General features: G+C 42.4%; 1 long non-coding RNA gene across 2 annotated transcripts; it reads right to left on the bottom strand.

Annotated features, from left to right (window-relative positions):
- Positions 1–367: 367 nt before the first annotated feature.
- On the bottom strand, positions 368–21,089 carry LOC146080648 (uncharacterized). 2 transcript variants are annotated; one of them, XR_014474927.1, is made up of 4 exons: positions 21,012–21,089; positions 8,145–8,340; positions 1,487–1,590; positions 368–662 (listed from the first exon to the last, which is right to left on the bottom strand). It is a non-coding gene; the product is annotated as an uncharacterized LOC146080648 (long non-coding RNA). The 2 variants fall into 2 exon arrangements; XR_014474928.1 differs by lacking the exon at positions 8,145–8,340.
- Positions 21,090–23,024: the final 1,935 nt, after the last annotated feature.

The raw sequence follows: 23,024 nt of genomic DNA, 5'->3' as shown, positions 1-23,024 counted from the left end.
GGTATAGGATGTTTAATACGCAGAGGAGGGGTGTATAGTGGAGTGGGATTATTATTCATAATTTCTGGTGGGAGGACAGCTTGCTTGACTGCAGAAATCTCCAGTTCCGGGAATTAGATTTCTTAGCTTTTATTGGAATTTGAAACTAGAGAATCTCACCTACCAAATGTTACTGGGACTAGGGGATCAGAGTTCAGGAGGCAGAGCAATCCACCAACGAGTATATAAGACTATATACCAGGTGTATGGAGCTGGAGCAGTACCCAGCTGCTGGAAGGCTGATATCTCTGGTTCTGGGCACAGGAAAGACATGCTTCTAGTGTCCATCAAAGGGGGAGAGTCTTAGCTTTTGGAATAAAAACTCATAAAAACTCTAAGTCAGACAGAACATGAAATATCTGACTGGGAATAGCAATTAACAGGCTTGGATGAAGACCACTGTTTTGAAGTCAGATATCTCCGGTTCCCCAGGGCTGATTTTTAAAAATTTTGTACCCATGGAAAGAGGGGACCCTCAACTTTAAGTTGAGGGCCCTTAAATTCCTGGGAGGCTTTCTGGGTACTCAGAAACCCCCCTGCGTGCTCCACTGATAACATGATGTCAGCGCCCGCCCCCAATTCATAGAAGATTGGCCACCATAAAAGTAAGTTCAGGCTTTTATCTGTGAAGAAAGAAAAAAATAATTAGATGGTGAGTAACCATTGAATGGTTTTTACTCTGTGCAGGCGGATGTGTAAGCATACACATCCGCTCGCAGCATAGAGTGGAAACTTGGGTGGTGGGGGGCGTGCGTTCGTCTGGGTGGCATTTACCTGCTCGCTAGGCAGCAAATATACACAGCCTATCGAGCAGGTCTGAACTGGGGTCTCATATGCACAGATCCACTGATTCAGTTACAGTGTGGTAGCTTCTCTAAACTAAAAATGCGGTAAAAACCCTGTTAATAGGGGTTTTACCGCATTTTGGGATGCTCTAAGCATCCCCCGCCGGTTTACAGTGACGGGGGGCATCACCAGAAAAATATGACAATGCCCAATAGAAGCCTATGGGCTTCTACCGCAACCCACTGCTGCCCCGCACCGACCCCCCGACGCCACGCACCGGCCCCGCCTCCCCACACTGACCGCCCCTCACCTGTGTCCGGGCAGCACAGAGCTGTGCTGCACGGACCTGTGACCTCCTCCTCCCTGCACTGTGATCCTCTTCCGGGTGCAGGGAGGAGGAGAGCCCGGCGCAGCAGCAGTAGCGCCGCGTAAGGGAGGGGGGTGGGGGGCGCTGGGACCCGGGACTCTCACCAAGAGCTGTCCTTTGCCATAATTATTGCATATGATAGAACATATCCAGACTCCCCCACAATACCTTTACAGCAGTGTGTGAGATAAGAGGCAGCACTCTTTTCATCAGGTCATACATTAGTTGGCATAAGTGCAAATTGAAACAGTTTCTTACCTCCATTATGAGACATTAAATAGATGTGTAAACAACGTGTAGGTGTCGATGCCGTGCTGCTAGAACTTCCTGGAGGTCAGACACTCAGGGCCGCCCCGTGGGTGTTGCCTCAATGATGTCACACTGAGCCGGGCATCGCACTGAGATATACAACAAAACTTAAGTGAGAAAACAAGATTGTGATAACATGTGAGAAAAATTAATAACTTAACACGTGAACATAAGTGGTTGTACACTAGTTCTAATATAAAGATAAAAAATATTTAAAATTGTACAAACTAACAACGGGATTAAACGTTATAGTGACTAGATAATCGTCTATTTTTTTGTAGTGACTATACTTCAAGCAATTCACTTGATTTTAATCTATTGATATTCTTAAGGGATATGTGGGGGGACAAAAGCCACCATACTACGTCTCTAGCCCTGTCAGACAATACATCAAGTACTTCTGTTACTTTATCAATTAGATGGGATGTCATTCCTGTTATTTCTAAAGTATAAAGATTATATTAGGTTTATGTATCTCACTTCTAAAGAACAAGCCATTGGTATTATATTATATGAAAATGGGTACTTGTTTCCTAACACGGCGCCCGTAGGTGGGTCATCGCATACCTTAAGTTACGGTATGCGATGGACGCGACCGACGCGATTTTAGGGCTATTTTTTGCATTTTCCCCGACAATTAAAAAATCGCGTCCATCGCATGCCTTAACTTAAGGTACGCGATGCGACCGACACAACCGACGCGATTTAACATTGAATGCATTGTATTCAATGTTAAATTCCAATGTAAAATCGGGTCCATTGTATGCCATTATAATGGCATGCAATGCGACCGATTCGATGGACCCGTTTTTACATAGGGAACAATGTTAAATTGCCCAATGGACCCAATTTTTGATTGTATACCCACCCTGATGGGTAATTTGTAAGTAAAATGCCCCCCCATCATTAACGCCACCCCACGATGAACGGCAACCCGAAGCGTGGCGAGCGCAGTGAGCCCGCCAGGGGCGGCGGTATGCGTGCTCCGACCTTTTCATACCCCCACCATCCATGTCGTCGTGGAGTTGATTTTATATAGTGTGGCGAGCCACCAAGCCCGAAGCGTGGCGAGTGCAGCGAGGAAACGCGTAATACCTGTGAAGTTATGCGCGTCCCCTCGCAGGGCTCGCTGCCCTCGCCACACTATATAAAATCAACTCCACACCGACGTGGATAGTGGGGTATGAGAAGGTCGGAGGACGCGTACCGCCGCCCCTCGCGGGCTCGCTGCGCTCGCCGCGCTTTGGGTTGGCGTTAATTGTGGGGTGGCGTTAACAATGGGGGGGGGGCATTTGACCCAACAGGGTAGGGATACAATGAAAATTGGGGTCTGGGGGGCATTTAACATTGGGGCCAATGTAAAATTGGGTCTCAGGGACCATTTTACATTGGTTCCAATGTAAAAATTGCGTCAATCGCATCGCATGCGATTTGGTTACATGCGATGCGATCAACGCGATTTTTTAGGTCCCGATGGACACAACTTTTATCGCTGGCGCCGTGCTAGGAAACAAGTACCAGAAAATGTTCCATGTAAATATCTCATTTAAGCCATTGGGTACAAGAGTGTTCAGAGTGTGGATCCACTTGGATTCACACTGCGATAATCTTTTTGGACGATCACCCCCTCTTGGTGATTGGGGGACATGTTTGATGATCTTGCAGCGCAGGCTGGCCAAAGAATGTCCAAAGTTCTTAAAGCGCTTGTCGATTGGCTGTTCAATCCCTTTGGATTCCTTTCCATCCAACACAGCTTGAATTGATGATCGATGTTGTGCCATCCGGGTCCTCAAATCTCGAGTTGTTTGTCCTATATTTAAAAGCCCACAAGGGCATATAATGATATATATGATGAATGTCATGGTGCATGTAAGGGTCTGTCATATCTTATGTTTATACCCAGAATGTGGATTTTTTTACATAAGTACCGGGTTCCGCTGGCTTCCGCGAGTACGAGTTGGCAAAAAAGTCTCTTTAATCATTGGAGTCAAGTTCGTTTTCACGAGTATATCCCTGATGCTGCGACCCCGTCGGTATGACGGCATTAGTTGCTTATTTCTTAAACACTGGAGATCCTTATCGCTGGTCACGATAGGCCACAGTTTTTTTTGTGGTTTGAGGTAGTGATTAGCATACAAGGGTGTACTTGGTGACAAAGGGTATTTTATTGCCCATCTGTTTCTGTGGGACCTTTTTTAATAAATACCCGCGGGGAATTTGCATGATTTCCATTTTATTTTTAACAAGGTCTTTGTATAGGTACCCACGGCAAACGAACGTGTTGATCATTTCATCCAATGTTGTCGACAATGTTGTTGAATCGCTGGATTTTCGTGCCTCCCGTAGCATTTGGGATCGCGGTAAACCCCGTATCAAAGACGGCAGATGACAGCTTGATCTCAATAGAAAAGTATTTCTGTTGGTCGGCTTGCTGTATGTCGACTTATGTATCTGGTTATCTTCAACTTTAATTAATACATCAAGATAATTAATAACCTTATTGTCCATCTGATGTGTGAATTTAATTGGGGTCTCTTGAAGGCTAACTGATGTAATCACGGCATTTAGTTCATCCTTGGTGCCGGTCCAGAAGACAATCAGATCATCTATGTACTGCATGTACATTAAGATGTTATTAAATACAGCAGGATCTTTGAAAAATAGATGTTGTTCTTGCCCGAACATATATATGTCCGCTAGTGCTGGGGCGACTGGGGATCCCATCACACACCCAGTTGTTTGTATATAAAACTGTCCATTGTGTAAGAAGTAGTTGTGGGTCAACCTGTATTTGAGGAGCTGAATGAACAATGGTATGGGGATTGCATCAAATTTTTTTCGATATAGAAATGTTTCAACTGCAGCCAGTCTGCCAGCATGAGGTATCACTGAATAAAGATTCTTCACGTCCAGAGTGCACATTACCAATCCTGGAGGTACCTGAGGTAATGATTGTAATATGTGAAGCAATTCTGTTGTATCCTTCAAGAATGTTTATGTTAGAACATATGTGATAATTATGTATGTGATGGGCGGCGAAGGGGGGCGGAGCTGGGCCACGATTGTTAGAGAATCTCCCCCAGTATGTCATTGTGAATCCATGGTGCAGGACACTTAGACATGTCAAAAAAGGATCAGGACTGTACATACCTCCCAGATGTTTTCAATGGGACAGACAAGTAAGTAAGTGCAAGTAAGGGGGTACGGCGTACCTTTAAGAAATAAGTTGCAGGTATGCCCTACCACCCTGCATCTCCTGCTGCGCTTCTCCCACCCCTCACAATTTTGTACAATTACATTGAATCTTGTTTTTTAGACTACCATGCTGCTGCTATTTCTCGCTTCGGAGTGAGCTCCAGCTTTTTGAAGTACATGTCCCAGTTATGTGCTGTCTGCTTCACATTACAATCAGTTTAAAAAGGAACTATTAGCTCTAGACTGGCTTTAGTTCATCTACAGTATATGCATTCAGTGCTGGTTGAAACAGACCATCAACTCCTTATGAACATTATTTGCAAACCCCTGCATAGTGCCTCAACACAAATTCACAGTTTCATGTTCAAGCGCCAAAGTACCATCCGGATGTTTTGTAGAAATGTGGAAAAGACCTCCATGTCCCTGATGCATTATCACATGCTCACCTCCCAGACTCAGATACTGATGATGACTAGGATGCAATTGGTTTTGATGTCCTCTCCACCAGGCACATGGAGGAACTCTGTAATGAGACACTCAGGGATTACCTCTACTAATGGGTGTTTCAACTTGTCCTGTCCGATTGGTCTTATGATCATCAAGTCTTTCTTCATCATCCACAATGAGTGAACCCTCCCAGATGGCATCCTCAGCATTTTGTGATAACTTAAGCTATTCCAGGTCTCTATGCTCAATAGGGCAACCAGGGTCACAACAGGCGTCAGTCCAACATACAGCAGGCTAAGGCAGTGGCACACACAGGGGGTTCTGGTTTGGACTGAGGCAGATTTTACATGCTTGCAGGTGCTGCTCCTCAACATGAGAGCATTAAGGTGCTCTCTGTGCTAGGGGAAAACTTAGCAGCAGGGTCGGGACATCACTATCACTATGCAGCAGTGGGTGAGATCAGATTGATGTGTGTATGCATTTATATATATGCATTTATATATATGCTGTGCAAGGGAGACTATGGGCCGCATTTATCAAGGGGGGAGTGAGAAAAACTTTGCGATAACTAGCCAGTACCGTGAAATTAAAGTATCACCAGCATGTATCAATGTGCTATCGCATGTATTTTTGAAAGATTGAGAAGACAGATTTTGCATTTGTACAATTTGGAACTGCAGTTCCCATCTTTATAATTCCATTTAGTATGTCCCCTTTTCTGTATTTTATATATAATGTATAATATATGTGTACTGTATATGCATATATGTGTGCTAGTGTGTGTATATATATATATATATATATATATATATATATATATATATATATATATAGAAAAGAAAAGGGGGTTCTCAGAGTGCGCCCTTACCACAGTGCAAATGTCTAAAATGCTGTGTTCAATACAACAATAATGTATAACCAATAATTAACAGTAAAAATATTTTTCTTTATTAAAAAGCGTCTTCAAAGTGATGATATAAGCCCAACGCGTTTCGTCAACAGCTTGACTTCATCAGAGGCATTTGACAGCAGTACAGTACAGAGATTTTCACACCGAAAGAGTCCTTTTTAATACAACTCGTGTATAGCAGGCATTTTCATGTGGTATTAAATACCGGTAACTGTTTCATACGAGATCACTAAGTGTTTTTGTGAGCACTTAGATTTGAGAAAGGTGTCCACTTCCCATCTTAGTCAAGTATTCATTAAATACTGAGGGTTTGGTGACCTCAGGAGAAATAATATACTTGAATTCAGATAGCGTTTTTATCACTAAGTGTTTTTGTGAGCACTTAGATTTGAGAAAGGTGTCCACTTCCCATCTTAATCAAGTATTCATTAAATACTGAGGGTTTGGTAGCCTCAGGAGAAATACAATAAACTTGAATCCAGATAGCGTTTTTATATAGTGGTGGTGAAACCGGATGTGGACTCCTGGACTCCAAGCACTGAATGTATATATATATATATATATATATATATATATATACTGTAAGTTACATACCCTAGCAGAATTTGTGATTTTCTGGACATTTCTCAGAGAATATGAATGATAACTGACAAACTTTTCTTTCACTCATGGTAAGTGGCTGGGTGAAGCCATTTATTGTCAAACAACTGTGTTTACTCTTTTTAAATCATAATGACAAAATAAACTATTGTACCTAAATGACCCTGATCAAAAGTTTACATACCCCAGTTCTTAATACCGTGTATTGCCCCCTTTAACTTTAATGACAGCTTGAAGTCTTTTGTGGTAGTTGTGGATGAGGCTCTTTACTTTCTCAGATGGTAAAACTGCCCAATCTTCAAAAAGCCTCCAGTTCCTGTAAATTTTTGGTCTGCCTTGCACGAACTGCACATTTTTAGATCTCCTCAGAATGGCTCAATGATAATCAAGCTCCCACACAATTGACCCTATTAGATGTGCTCTGCTGGGGTATCTGTGTCAGAATAGGGTCATTTGTGTGGGAGCTTGATTAGCCTCTTATTTGTCCATTAGACCTTGATTACTATGTTACAGACCTAAAGGGCAATTGTGTGGGAGCTTGATTAGTCTTCCATATACTGTCTGCTAGACCTTAACTATCAGGTTACAGACCTAAAGGAACTGTTGAGAATATTATGTGGAATTCCCATTTATGACTTGTGATTGATTTGTTCCAATGTCAGAACTGAACAACCCATGATGATGAAACGCGTTTGGTTTCCTCCTATGTGAAAATAATCCATCTCTGTAAACAAGTGTCGCAAACATCATAACAAAGCATCAGCTATAAAGTGATAATTTTATCATCTTTTAAGAACCTTTTATGAAAATAATTTTTTTCAAGGACTTTTTATTATTGTTGATGACCCAAGAAGGTTTTATAGCATACTTGCCTACCTGACCCTCTCCATGAGGGAGAAAATGCTCTGTTCCTGGACTTCCCTGTTAATATATGATTGCCATCAACTGTGGGGAGCTAGGTAATAGATAACAGGTGATGGCAATCATACATTACCAGGAAAGTCCAGGAACAGAGAATGGAGAGGGTAAGGTAGGCAAGCATGTAAGACGTCATCCTGTGGCACCATCACTTTTTTGTTGTAATATATACATATATATATATATATATATATATATATGAAAAGGAAAGGGAGAGCAGGGTGCGCTAAAGGATATAATCACAATTCACTTGATACATTCACTTCATAAAACAAATGAATAATCTCATTGAAGTTGAGACTTCCAAAGTCGAATAGAATTGCCAACGCGTTTCGTCATATAGAATGACTTCCTCATGGGTGATGGAAGTTTATAATTCATACTGTAAATTACAATATACAAAAATCAGTAACAAATACAGATATATATACGACAGATGGCCCCGGCGGGGGTGACCAAAATGCGGCACTCTCGGGTCTTTGCAAAGAGATTTGATGTGACAACAATGTTTCGGGGGTCCCTTGCCCCTGTCTTCAGGTAACAGTACACACACATATCCCACATTTACCTCACCTTATATTGATGTGCATAGCCGGTACATCAGACCCGCGGTGTCCTCCATGCTTCTGGGCGGAAGACGTCATCTGACGAACTTCCGGTCCCATATTGCCTGGTTACCACAAGCCAGGGTCGTCAATAGCCGCACCTCCGGCATAGCGTTGCCAGGAAACCGCTGCCTGGAGTATACCTGCGTTCTGGGGGCTCAGGGCTAAAATTAAAAACAACTTAAGCATAGTTACTTTGCTCAGATGAAATGCCAGCACATAAGAACAACGTCTGCTGTCTATTAGGGGGAATGAGCAAGAAAACAAGCATATATGCATATATATCAATATTAGTAGAAATTAGAAAAATTGCAGCAATATCAGGTGTCGTGATGTAGAGAACTACATTACAAAAGTGCATAGGGACCCCTGAAACGTTGTTGTCACATTAAATCACTTTGCAAAGACCAAAGAGTGCCGCGTTTTGGTCACCCCCGCCAGGGCCATCCATTTGCTTAATGAAGGCACCAGGGCATCTGCATTTTCCGGAGTGCCAGCGCGCAGCATCAGTAACTAGATATCCGTTTAGGATATCAAGGAGCAAGGCACCCTACCATCTTTGATCATCTCTCCTATATTGGAACAGCATTGTCTGCTAGGATGGAGGCTCAAGATATGCAAGCAGGAGTAATTATAGCCCCCATTGGGGATACAAGCACCTAATTTTGAATCCTGGTCGGTGAAATTAAAATCGCAGTGTGACATGTACCGACGAGAACTGGTACGTTTTAAAAAACTAAACTTGCCACTCTAAAAACAGACTACGAGTCAAATCAGGTGTATTAATGGCTCACAGGCACTGAGCCAGGCTCTAGAGGTCCCAACACCCAAACTAGACGCAACTGGCGCAGTCGCCGCTACAGCAAGGAGCGCTCGCAACAATCGTCAGCATCAGACAGCGACTTTGCACCTATCGAGTCAGACGAGAATACAGCGCAGAAACCCCCTTTAGGGGTCACTACCCACAAGGGTCGCGGCACAAAAAAACCAAGGGCAGATGATCTACAAGACAAACACACAAAAAATAAACAACATCTTTAACTGGCCATTGACAACCACAGAGCAGAATATCCTCCAGAAAGGATTGTCATTTTGTACCGACCAACCATCACAATGCATATGAGTGGCAGCTTGATTTGCATAGAATGAACAGAAAATTATGGTTACGCAAATTTTTCCAACATCATCAAGACGATAGGTTGCCAAGTCTGGTCAGTAGATTTCTTCAGTCGCACAGTAGATCCACATTTGACCCTCCCTCCAATATCGCCTCTATCAAAACGCAGCCCCTACTCCTTATCATGCAAATCTCTCTAAAGAAGAGACCAGGGCACTCAAAACCCTTAGGTAGGATAAGAGCGCATATCCATACGTCCCGCTGACAAAGGCGGGGCAATTGTAATACAAAACCTCAGTGATTACAGAAATTAATTGTTGGGTCAACTTTCCAACACTCAAGTGTACCACAAGCTTACCTCAGACCCTACGGATGAATACAGCATAGAATTGTCTGGTCTTCCACAAAGAGCGGTATTGGAGAATAAAATTGATAAAAAAACTATGAATGCTCTGACCACCAAATTCCCAGTAATCTCCGTGATGTACAGTGTCCCCAAAATTCACAAGGACGTCAGATCCTCTCCGGGACGACTGATTATTTCAGCGAGGAACAGCCTGAACAGCCGGTATCCCAATTGTTGGATACCCTAATTCAACCTTTCGTAGTCATACAAAAGATGCAACCGGCTTCCTGAAACCGACTAAATCTGGTGACAAACATCACGCCCAACACTTTATTGTGCTGTATGGAGATAACAGTTCTGTACACAACCATACCTCATCAACAGGGACTTTTAGCCATGCAGAAATTCTTGGAGGATTTGGGTGACAATTTCAGGTTCGACAAAATAGTCTTTTTACAATTACTGGAACTGGTTTTAACCAGGAACTATTTTCTATTCGATGGCCAACTGTAATTAAAATAAGAGGGTTGTGCTATGGGCTCTGCCGTGGCACCCTCATATGCCAATGTTTTTACGGTGGCACAATAAAAAATGTTCTTCTCCAATAACGAGTACAGCAAGCAGATCGTCATGTTGTGCTGCTACATCGACACTTATTCATGCTGTGGGAGGGTTCCCCTGAACAGTTTGTCTGTTTGATGGACATCATTAATCAACAACCGGGACCCATTAAGCTAACCTATAATTGGAGTCGGGAAGGTGTCAACTTCCTGGATGTCTCAGTTTTCCTGAACAATGAGGTAATTTCCACCAACATCTATTACAAGAGAACCAACAGAAATACACTTTTGTTGTCAAGCAGCCATCATCCACCGCCCCTCAAAAAAGGCTTGGCCTATTCACAAATGTTGAGGGCAGTACGCATTTGTAGCAACCCAGCTGATCTCCCGGTCCAATTGGACTTTATCATCTCTAAGTTCCAGGACCGGGGTTATCCTTTGAAAGATCTAAAGGCATCCAAACAAAAGGTCCTGAAACTGGACAGAAGCACTCTCTTAAAACCATCTATACGTACCAAAATTTTCCCATGGACTACCACTTACGATGATTATAGTCCATTACTACCAGTGGCAAATCGGGCCTTGTGCCCTATTATAGCCACCAATAGAGATCTCAAATGCTTTACTTCTACCCGCTCCATGGTTTGCTTTTGTCGAGGATGTAACCTGAGGGACAAATTAGTCCATACAGATATCACGGGATATGACACCAGCTTACAATAATACAAGAGTTAAAGCGCCAGGGTGCTACAGATGTGTGAAGTGTGTGACATGTCAATATCTAATAACCGGCAGCTTGTTTAAACATCCTCACAATCAAAAGGAATATAAAATCAGGTACTTGTGTATTATCACGGCGCTCGTGAAATCGGCCGCAAATTGCATGCAAAAATCGGATGCGATTTAGCGGCCGATTTGCGGCCAAATTGCCACAATTTCCTGCTGATTTGCATGCTATTCCATCTTTGCACACCCCCACTATCCAAGTCGCAGCAGTACGCGTCCTCCCGACCAATTCATACCCCCACTATTTTTGTTGGCATGGAGTTGACTTTACAAAGTGTGGCGAGCACAGTGAGCCACCGAGCCTGAAGTGAGCGGACGCGGAAAACGATCCCAAAGTGTGCCGAACGCAGCGAGCCCCATGAGGGGACACTGATTACTTGACATGTATTCCGCATCCGCTCACCACGCTTCGGGATCGTTTTCCGCGTCCCCTTTGCAGGGCTCGGTGGCTCACTGCGCTCGCTGCGCTTTATAAAACAAACTCCATGCCAACGTGTATATTGTGAACATGTCGGGAGGACACGTACCGCGTGCGCTCGCCACGCTTCGGGCTGACTTGGATAGTGGGGGTGTGCAAGGATAGAATAGCATGCAAATCGGCAGGAAATCGCAGCAAATGAGCCGCAAATCAGCCGCAAATTGTGCACTAAATCACATTGCAGATCGAATCAACCACAAATCAGCCGCTAAATCGCATGAGATATCGTATGCGATTTAGATGAAATCGGGTGCCGTGATAACACACAAGTACCTAAAATCAATCATGTATTAACCTGCGGGACCAGGTATATTATTTACATTATCATCTGCCCCTGTACTATGTTGGGATGTCGACTAGACAGTTCAAGTATGGCGATGCACAGGTCAGCCATCAAGGCTGCCCTCGCAGACAAGCCTAATAACCAACCTGTTGCATCCCACAGAAATGTGGACATGCACTGTCCTCCTTGTGATACATAATCGTGGACCATGTCCCTCCCTTACCTAGGGGAGGGGACCGTCAGAAGATTCTATTTAAACTGGAAGCTAACTGTATTTTCCGCTTGGGGACAGTTTACCCTAATGGCCTTAATGAGCGCATCACATGGAATGCGCTTTTGTAATGTAGTTCATGGCACCTGATATTGCTGTTTTTCTATTTTTCTATTTTAATTTTTTTTTAATTTTTCTAATTTCTACTAATATTGATATATATATATATATATATATATATATATATATATATATATATATATGCATATATAAAAATACAATATGGCCTTCATTTTGCGCTATAGATTTAGGTAAGCTGCTACTCTGATAAGGCTCTCCTTTTAGTGAGAGTCTGATGCACAAAAAGATGGATTTATCGAATAGCGCTGGACTTAGTACCACCTTGTCAATTATACTGGAAATGATACACCAATCACACTTCATATGACAATTCCTTGTCGCCTTCCAGAATGACATGTGAGATTCGTTCAGGATAAAAGTTCTTTATTGAAACCCAACGCGTTTCGTCATAACGACTTCATCAGGGGTATAACAAAATAGTTTATTGATAGGCCTGAGTGTCAATTAATGTTTCTTTCGAACAAGGTAAAATCAATAAAATGATTGATTTTTAAGAGAAGCCAATCTGGCTTGACATGCCAGATATTTCCGTGAAGATGCGGTCCTTAGATATTGGACTCACAAGGCCGTATTAATACGGTTGCACCTTACAGAACAGATTAGATGGATCCAGATAGGTGTATCACCTCTCACATAATCACCGCAGTGTAGCAAAGTCCCAAGCTCCTTCAGCTTATACATATATATATATATATATATAATCATATCTGTATATATACATTTTTGTCTTTGTATAGGTGTGTACTTGTTCGATGTAATTCTGATGGCTGTCAAAACAAGTCTTGATAAAGGCCATAATTCGGGTCGAAACGTTGACCAGAGTGTTGGCAGCGTACTAATGTGATGAAATAAAGCAAGTATTTAAAAACTTCAGTCTGGCGAGTGACCTTCCCTGTATATATATATATATATATATATATATATATATATATATATATTTCTGCGAGTGCCGCCGCCCCGACATCCTTATGTTTCCTTGACCCACGGCTGTGAGCTCAAGTTTGGAAGGCACCGCAGCATTCACACCGCGTTTAACTGAGTATCCCTATTGGGACTGCATTGCCCATCAGAGTGCCGCCACAGCTACACTACATTGCGATTTGGACTTTTTTATGTCCGGACCTGGCTGGCACCTACTGCTCTTCATTTCTGCTGAACCCCTGGGACTCCGGGACACTGTATTTGCACGTGCACCCTGCACCTACACCAGGTGCTACCACAAATCACTATTCACTGGGCTGTTTGTCCTTCTCAAAACCCAAGACCCAGCACACTGTGGTTATTTGACTTAAGTGTCTAACCAGGATGGATGGTATTATTCCTCACAGCAGCGCTGAGCCGTCGTCACAAACTCGGGTAGAACTGTCCCATGGTGCGATGTTCAGTTATTCTGACACAGACTACGACCGCTTATTATTTAAAGATGACCTGTTTTCTGCAAGTGGAACGCCGGATAATATTCAACTTTACCATGACTGGCTCAATTTAAAAAGGAGGGAGGTTGACTTCCACTATCATGGAGTCACCCTCTCCGATTATGTAAGAGAAAAAAAGATCCCTCGGGGATTTCGAGTCAAGAACGTCCCTACTTTGGGACGCTATAACATTCAATTTTGTAAAACATGGACTTCCATTTTAAATAAGTGTTCATTTGATTTAATGGTTGCAGTGATTGAGGAGGTTTCACGTGAACTGGTAGTTATTCGGGAGAAAATCAACTCTTTTGAAACCACTAATAAGAGCATACTGACAGCTGACAACACTACAAATTGGTGCGAGAAACTGTCGATACAGCTTGACAAATATAAGAAGGAAAACAAAAAGAGCAAGGTTGATAATGATTATCTACGGCATCAGGTGTACCCCTGGCTTACGGGGGGAGATCAAACCAATCGCCCCTTTAAAAAGCAACCCTTTACCCGTTACCAACGCCCTGGCAGAGATGGAGATTCATCCCGCGATGAACATTCCTCTGCGAGCTACTTTGAAAGATCTTCCCAAGGCTCCGGTTCAAACCCTTTAGGAGCACATCCAAAGGAACGGGCACCACACGCCCCAGAAAATTTACCCGCCGGGGGGGGCAGTGGAAAAGGTCGGGGTCACAAAACCCGGTTTCAACCCAAGAGGTTCCCCAAGAGTTAATTTTCAATCTGTCAGACCGTTCTTTAACTCCACTTGAGCACAAAGTGCTTTCTAAAGGTCTGAGCTTTGTGCCTACTTCAAAGCCAGACCCTTTTACAATCAAAGTGGAGCAATACAAATTGATAAGACAATTAAAACTCCGTGAATTCTTTCAGAACAAGACACCTTCCCCTATTTGTTCTAGTCAAGCTGATAATTATCCTCCCAGCCTGAAGAAGAAATCAAGCTTTGAGCCTGTCTCAATTAATCCTTCGATCAGGACGTTTGCAAGAATGATTAATAAAGAGACCTCCAGTATCATTACAACCTCCTCTCCCAGCCATTCTAATTTCTCCGCAGCTGAATGGCAAGCGTTGAAATCCTTAAGTTCGGACACTTCCATCTCCATTCGACCGGCGGACAAAGGAGGGGCTACGGTCATCCTCAATATGTCAGATTATGTGGCTGAAGCTGATCGCCAATTACAGGATACTGCAACTTACTGCCCATTAGCCAAGGACCCGACTGTCCAATACAAGGCTGAGCTTGATTTGATCTTGACTGATGCGGTCACTAATGATATTATTTCATCTACCACTAAAGAAGCATTAACCACTGATCACCCTGTGATTCCTTTACTTTATTTATTGCCTAAAATACACAAAAGTCTGGACAAACCCCCGGGGAGACCCATCATCTCTGCCCGGGGGTCCCTGTACCAGCGTGTATCAGTGTACCTGGACGCTTTCCTCCAACCATGTGTCCAGGGTATGGAATCGTACCTTAAGGACACTAACACGTTACTGTCTAAATTGTCTACCATTGGTACTACACCTGATGAGTGCCTTCTGTGCACTATTGACGTGGTGAGCCTGTACACGTGCATTCCTCACCAGGCTGGTTTGGATGCCGTGTGCAGGCTCATCACGGACAATCCTCTGTACAAGGGTCCAAGCATTCCTTTCTTCTTATCGTTGCTTAAACTAACGCTTAAACGCAATTATTTCTGCTTTAATGGCAAATTTTTTTTGCAGCAACAGGGCTGTGCGATGGGGTCCTCAGTGGCTCCATCGCTGGCTAACGCGTTCATGTACACCATCGATTTACAACTGTTTATTAACAATCCCTTAACAGCTGGTAACTTACTGCTTTACACCCGCTACATAGACGACCTGTTGGTCCTATGGGCGGGTGGAGCAGAGGCACTTCGTGCCATTCTGGATCGACACAATTTGACTGTGTCGCCCGTGAAGTTTACCTATGACATGAATCCGGATGAAATCCATTATTTGGATGTCACCATTAAAATCATTGACAACCAGATTGGCACATCCCTGTATGTAAAAAGTACAGATAGGATAATACTCTCCTTGCGACCAGTCACCACCCTGTCCCACTAAAGAAGGGACTTCCCTTCTCACAGATGCTCAGGGTATGCCGTATTACAAGCGACCCTGTAGATCTGGAGGTAGCTCTCAATGAAATGGTTAGAAAATTTGAACATCGTGGTTATGCCCTAACAGAGTTACTAAAAGCTAAAACCAAGGTACTTAAACTCACACGTGATCAAGCTCTGGTTACTTCTTTGAAAAATAAAAAAGTTGACCACAAAGTAATTTGGGTCAACTCCTTCCACAATAAGAGCCATTCTATACAAAAGATTACAAAAAAATACTGGCCTATAGTGGAAAGTGATCCAGCCCTTCCCAGTCTTCATAATAAAATGGTAATGTGTGCTTATAAGCGTGGCAAAAATTTAAAGGACCATCTTGTCAGAAACAACATCAGCTTCCCCCTTGCTAAAGCCTCCACCTTCCTAGGAACCCCTAAGCCTGGCTGCTTTCGATGCTGCGGCTGCACCACCTGCAGCTATATGGTGGTGGGAGACAAATTTAACCACCCATATTCAGGGCGTAAATTTAACATCAGACATAGGGTTAGCTGTCATACCAAATATGTTGTGTATCTTTTGAGTTGTCCCTGCGGCCGACACTATGTCGGGAAAACCGACAGGGCGTTTAAAGAAAGGGCCACCACACACAGATCTAATATCAAGCTTGCATTGGCCGCTGGGCACGGGGAACACCCGTCAGCAAACATTTTGTCGAGGCCAGACATTCTCTGACCTCTTTGCGATATAGAATCATCGATCACATACCTCCCCTACCTAGAGGAGGTGATAGATCACTCATGTTGCTGCGTGCAGAGAGCCGGTGGATCTACATCTTAGATACACTGGCACCTCGCGGCTTGAACGAAAATTTAGGTTTAAGTTGCTTTTTATGATCCCTTATAAATTAGTATTTGCTGCACATCTCATTCTAAATTATCTGCACTTTAAGCTGCTGCTATTGTGTAGCGTTTTTCATATGCTGCTATTTTCTTGTGGTTTTGGATTTTAACTTGTCTTGTTAGATATGTATTTTGTTACACTGTTTATGTATGTCATATGGTAACTTTGTATTTTCATTGTATGCACAGATCACGTGATATGGGTCTCTTTCGTGACTCCTGGCGTTGCCGTGGACACATGACGTCATCATTAGACGCTGCAGAGGCGGACGCCGGGCGTCACGAACGAGTCCAGGGCTATTTAAGTAAGTTTTACACTTGTTCTTTGGCACCTTGATAAAGTGGCGACACCAGCCACGAAACGTTGGTTAAAACCAAGCTTGCCTTGAGTTTTCATTTCTGCGAGTGCCGCCGCCCCGACATCCTTATATATATATATATATATATATATATATATATATATATATATATATATATACACACTGGTGCTGCGAGCTGGCACTCCGGAAAACAAATGCAGATGCCCTGGTGCCTTCATTAAGTGAATGCATATGACAGATGGCCCGGCGGGGGTGACCAAAACTCGTCACTCTCGGGACTTTGCAAAGAGATTTAATGTGACAACATTTCGGGGTGCCTTGCCCCTGTCTTCAGTACACGTATCCCACATTTACCTCACCTTATATTTATGTGTATAGCTGGTACGCCGGACCCGCGGCGTCCTCCATGCTTCCATGCGGAAGTAAACATCTGACGAACTTCCAGTATATATATATATATATATATATATATATATCTGGAAAGAAATGATGAGAGCAAGCGCTCCATAGTGCGTGAATCAATTTAAAAGGATTTTATTGTTACACGGTAAAAACAAGTGATAGACAGCAGGGATCACGTACCAAATACAGCGGTATAGACACCGCAGTATAAATCGCATAGGGTGCTGACACCGCAGCAGTGTGTTGGAGTGGTTACACTCAGATGTTTTTCTCACCAAACGGCAAACAGCACGTGGCGGGCGGTGATCCGGTGCAGACAGCGGCAGTGGTCTGTGCTCAGAATGGGATTCGGTCAGAGATGACGCTAAGCCACGCCCCAACGCATTTCGTCATCGACTTCGTCAGAGGGCTGGCTTAGCGTCCATCTCTGACCTCTTTTAACAGGTAAATGCAAATTAGCAATCGTGGTAACACCTGGCCAATTAACCTTCACTTTGCCAGACAAATTTTGTACTAACCTGCAGCGTAACTGCATTCAAAAACCTCCATCACCTGATAGAATAAAAAACTTTTCTATTTGTTTAAAAAACAGCTCTTTCTATAGAACATTATAAAAATATCTATATATACAGCTTTCACGATTGCTGTACATGATATAACAACCCTTTTATATATATAAAAAATTGCAAACAGTTATATAAAAGAAAACAATTATATAAAAAATACAAGACATTTTTAACAATAAAATAATTTAACAATAAAATGCAGGAATGGCACACAATAATACATTGAATAGGAAGAGGAACATACATTTCCTTCTACCTAGTTTAGACATAATTATACAGAACCACATCAAATTATTATATAATGTCTTATCACATAGTCGTACAAGATAGAAAGCATATATTATACAGTATTTATTTCATAAACAACTATATAAAAGAAAAGGCTTAATTAGCCCAGAGTTCAAAGCGCAGGCAAACAGACATATAGGTAATCTTCGTATGCATCAAATAGAAGTATTTCTTCTTTATCTCCTTAGTCCAAAAAAGAGACAAAAAATAGTTATAACAACCAATATTGGATATATAATAAATTCACCTCATACAGGTACCTCTAAAACAATTAACGCATAAAAAATATAAAAAATAATATGCGAAGAGGATTACATATAACTATGCAATACAAAGCAGAAGGAGCAAGCTTCAACTATTACCGCCTTTCGTATGCATAGACCAATTTTAACCAATAAAGGCTGTAATTTCCAGTCCATCGTTTAATCCCTCTGGACTTAATGTTCCTAAATGGTACATCCAAAAAGATTCCCTTCTAAGCAGCATTTTTTCTCTATTCCCCCCCCCCTGATATCGGTAGCAACGATTTCAATTCCTACAAACCTCATGCCCTGTGGGTCACTTTTCTGACAGTGGGCAAAATGTCTAGGAACACTGTGGTTAGTCACATGGTTCTTGATGTTCCTATAATGTTCCAGGATTCTTATTTTTAAGGCCCGTTTTGTTTGCCCCACATATCTCATGCCACAAGGGCAGACAAGAAGATATATCACATGGGTGGAATTGCAATTAATTGCACCCTTCAGCTTCCATTTCTTGCCATCCTTCCCAACAATTTCTTTTGTGCCCTTTAGGCTGTGCGGACACATTTTACATTTTCTGCAGCAATAAAAACCCGTTGCTGGGGACATTCCATAGGGCATAAGACCTGGGTTATTTGTCGCTCTAATGGGAAGTAGACTGGGGGCAAGTCTGGTTTTTAAGGTACTGGCTCTTTTGAAAACTAAATCGGGGCCGGAGCCCAGATAATCTTTAAAAAGGGGATCCAGTTTGAGGACCGACCAATGTTTGTTCAAAGTTTTGCGTATTTGATCATTATGCGTGTTATATTGGGTCACAAATGGGCAGAAGTTAGATCGATTTTTCTCTTTTTCTTTGTATTTTAACAATTCATTTCTGTTCAGATTTCTTGACCTCACCAAAGCATTATCTATCAGGGTTTGGGGGTACCCTTTTTCCTGGAATCTGGCCACATAAACTAAGGCTTGTTGTTCAAATGTATCGATGTTACTGCAATTTCGCCGCAATCTCAACAGTTGAGAATAAGGGAGATTGCTTTTCCATTTTTTATGATGGCAGCTGTTATACTGCAAGTAATTATTGCTATCTACCTTTTTAAAAAAGGTGCTAGTCTCGATATTCACAGGCTGTTCGTCATTTACCATGAGGGTGAGGTCAAGAAACTCCAAACTCTTACTATTAAAATTATATGTAAATCCCAAATTATATTGGTTGATATGAATATACTCAATAAATTTAAGGAAATCTACTTGTGACCCCCTCCATATCAATAGCAGATCATCGATATATCGCCTAAATAGGACGATATTATCTGCAAACGGATTGTTTTGAAAAATACATTCCTCCTCCCATTCACCCAAATACAAATTGGCGAACCCTGGGGCACAAATCGTCCCCATCGCCGTGCCACACAGCTGGATGAAGTAGCGCCCCAAAAAAGTGAAATAATTCGATTTTAACACGAAATTCAAACATTTTAAAATAAATGCACTTTTAACCTCAGAAATATCGATGTCTCTTTTCAGAACCTCCTCTATACACTTCAATCCCTTTTCATGGGGTATTGAAGTGTATAGAGAGTTCACATCGATAGTTGCCCAGTTGTAGTCACTTTTCCATTCTAATGCCTCTACTGTCTGAAGTACAGAGATTGAATCCTTAATATAAGATTTTAATTTAGGAACATATTTCTGTAAATACTTATCTACATAAGCCGACAGTCTTGATGTTACAGACTCAATGCCGGATACAATCGGCCGACCTGGTGGGGCCGACCGATTCTTATGTAGTTTTGGCAGATGGTAGATTGTGGCCACCCTTGGTTGGTCATTGTACAGGTATTCATATTCTTCCCTGCACAACACTCCACATTGCCTCCCATCGTCCAAGATGATTTTAAGTTCCTCAACAAATTCTTTTGTTGGATCTCCAGACAGTATTTTATATGAAATAGGGTCAGATAATAATCTTTCCATCTCTTTCACATAATAATCTCTTGACAGGATAACTAACCCGCCCCCTTTGTCTGCCTGTTTAAATACCAGGCTCTCATTTTCAATCAGTTCTTTTATGGCGCGGGTTTCTTTATAGGTTAGATTTTTTTCTTTAATTGCAATATTTTCTGAATATCCCTCAAAATCTTTTTTGACCAGCTGGGCAAATAACTCTAAGTTGGGGCCACGTGATTCCACTGGATAAAAAGTGCTTGGCTTCTTTAACCCAGAGGAATTAATATTTTCCTCCAAAATGTTTACTTCATCATTTTTATTATTTTTCAAAAAGTGGCGTTTAAGGGTTAATTTCCTAATATAAAGGTTCAAATCCACCTGTAACGCAAATTTATTGACCCTATTTGTAGGGGCAAAGGATAAACCCTTTTTTAAAAGATCTAACTGGGGTTGTGTTAATTCTACATTAGATAGATTGAAAATGCCTTTAATCTCTGAACTAGCTAGTTCAGGAATCTCCGTTTGAAGACGGGAATTTTTTCTCCCTTTTTTGCCCCTTCGTCTCGATTTCTTTATATATATATATATATACATATATATATATATATATATATACACACACGACTGCGGCACTCGTCACACGAAATAATGACAGGAAGCAAAAGCTTGAGACCATCAACGTTTCAATCAATAGATTGTCCTCAGGATGTACAAAAATCATTACAACATGCTCACCTTATATCCCCCACCAAGTGTCTCGAGCCGCCCCCGCCGCCGGGGCATGTCCCGCCATTCATCCTTGCATGCCGCGTCATCGGGCCGTGTCTGGCAACGAACTGACACCGGCGCCCGTCAATGACGTCATACATCGCCCGGCAACCCGGTGGCGTTGTCACGCATTCCCATGGTAACCTTCACCACGTCACCACTGTGAACAAAATAAACAAATACATGAACAATACAACTACAATCAATGAATACAATACACATATTAGATATAATAGCAAACATAGCAGCATACAATTACAATGACGCCAGATGGAGAATCAATGCATAATGTTACGATCATATCAGCGATTAATGAAACATGAAAGAGGAAGGTTTTCATTTAACCCTCTGGGATGTATGGTCTGTAACCTATTAATCCATTCGGGTTCGCGTCTTAGAAGCATAAAGTCCCTATTGCCCCCTCTGCTAGGTATTGGGACAAAGTCTATCATGCGATATCTCATGCTAGGGAGACCATGCTTAAGATCAGCAAAATGGCGGGCCACCGGTTGTTCACTTCGGCCACTGGCCAGCGCTGCCCTGATCGAAGACCGATGTCCCGCCATTCGCTCTTTAAATTTCCTCTGTGTCTTGCCAATGTATGACAATCCACAGGGACACAAGACCTGATAGATAACATACATGCTTTCGCAGGTTAAATGATGCTTGATCAAACTGTGAACTTATGCCTTGTTACTCGAGGGCTAGAAATTTACGTAGTTTACTTGTAAAAACCGACATTACGGGTAGAGGAAAGGAACACAACAGCCATTTTCTTTCGGTGAAAAAAACGGGCTGTTTTAGATTCGGTTGTGAAACTTGTAAATTTCTTATTGCAGGTGACATGTTTTGCCATCCCCAGAAGGGGACTAACATTTTGTGTCGCATATGCGTGCCACAGAGCCCAGTGTGGGGAAATACATTCATACGCGCCGGCCTATCCGGACATGCATCATCTCCAGTGGACGCGCAATACATGCGTTCCACAAGCTGGAAGCTGGGACGCGGCGTGCGTTTCAGCCGGCTTTCGCCACTGTAAGATACAGCTTTCTCCGCCTTATGTAAGGTAATAAATCTTATTAATCTGCTTAGTACTGTAATTAGGTCTGCCTCCTATATCATTAGTAATATCATTAACTGTATCTTATTTTTAAATATACGTTCTATGGATCAATTGGATAATTAATTACATTTGTAAGTATACTTCCTGTCTAAGGGTATTTAAACCTAGCCCACTGACCAAGTGCCATACCTTTGATAAAGTCGTGACATCACGACGAAACATGTTAGGCAGCACTTGCTACTTTTAATTGGACCAGGAAGAATCTTTGCCTCTGCTGCCCCCCCCCACCACTGCATTTTCCTGGAAATTTTCCCTTTCATTGTCACCATTCCAGATTGCCCTACAAATCCCTACCCCAGTTGGGGAACCTTCCACAACCACACTGTGGACTCCATCATTCGCAACATCGTGAGGACCCTTCAATTAGAAGGAATTAGATCATCCTCCAGCGAGAAACCAACCACAGTTCCCCTCCTGAAATCAGCGCAACATAGTGAGGACCCCAAAATTGGGAATCAGATCATCCTCCAGCGTTCATTTACACCATCCAGGATGGCATCCTGCTAACCATCATCTTCTAGGGCATTACTCAGCGAGTAAAAGCCCCCCATTTCTAGGGACATAACGGCAGCTATGCAGAGACTTAAGTATCGTCTTCCTTGTCCTTTTCTTTTACTGTTATTGTCATTGACATAAATGCGATTGTCTATTCATATATTGTTTTTAAAATATTTTTATTAAAATTGTGATATCCAATTGATCCACCTAGCGCTCCACCTTTTTTTCCCCATTTCGCATCCACAAGAGGGTTGACATCCCTCAAGTAGGAGCAGCTTAGCAACACACCCCACAGGGCGCCTATTCCTACCCTGAGTATCCCATCTCGAGTATACCCCCATTTTTTATACATCTGCACC

Source organism: Crinia signifera, chromosome 5 (genome assembly GCF_055691185.1).
Source record: "Crinia signifera chromosome 5, ASM5569118v1, whole genome shotgun sequence".
Classification (NCBI taxonomy): domain Eukaryota; kingdom Metazoa; phylum Chordata; class Amphibia; order Anura; family Myobatrachidae; genus Crinia; species Crinia signifera.
Note: the sequence above shows the minus strand (reverse complement) of the source record. Positions and strands in the feature narration are given on the sequence as shown.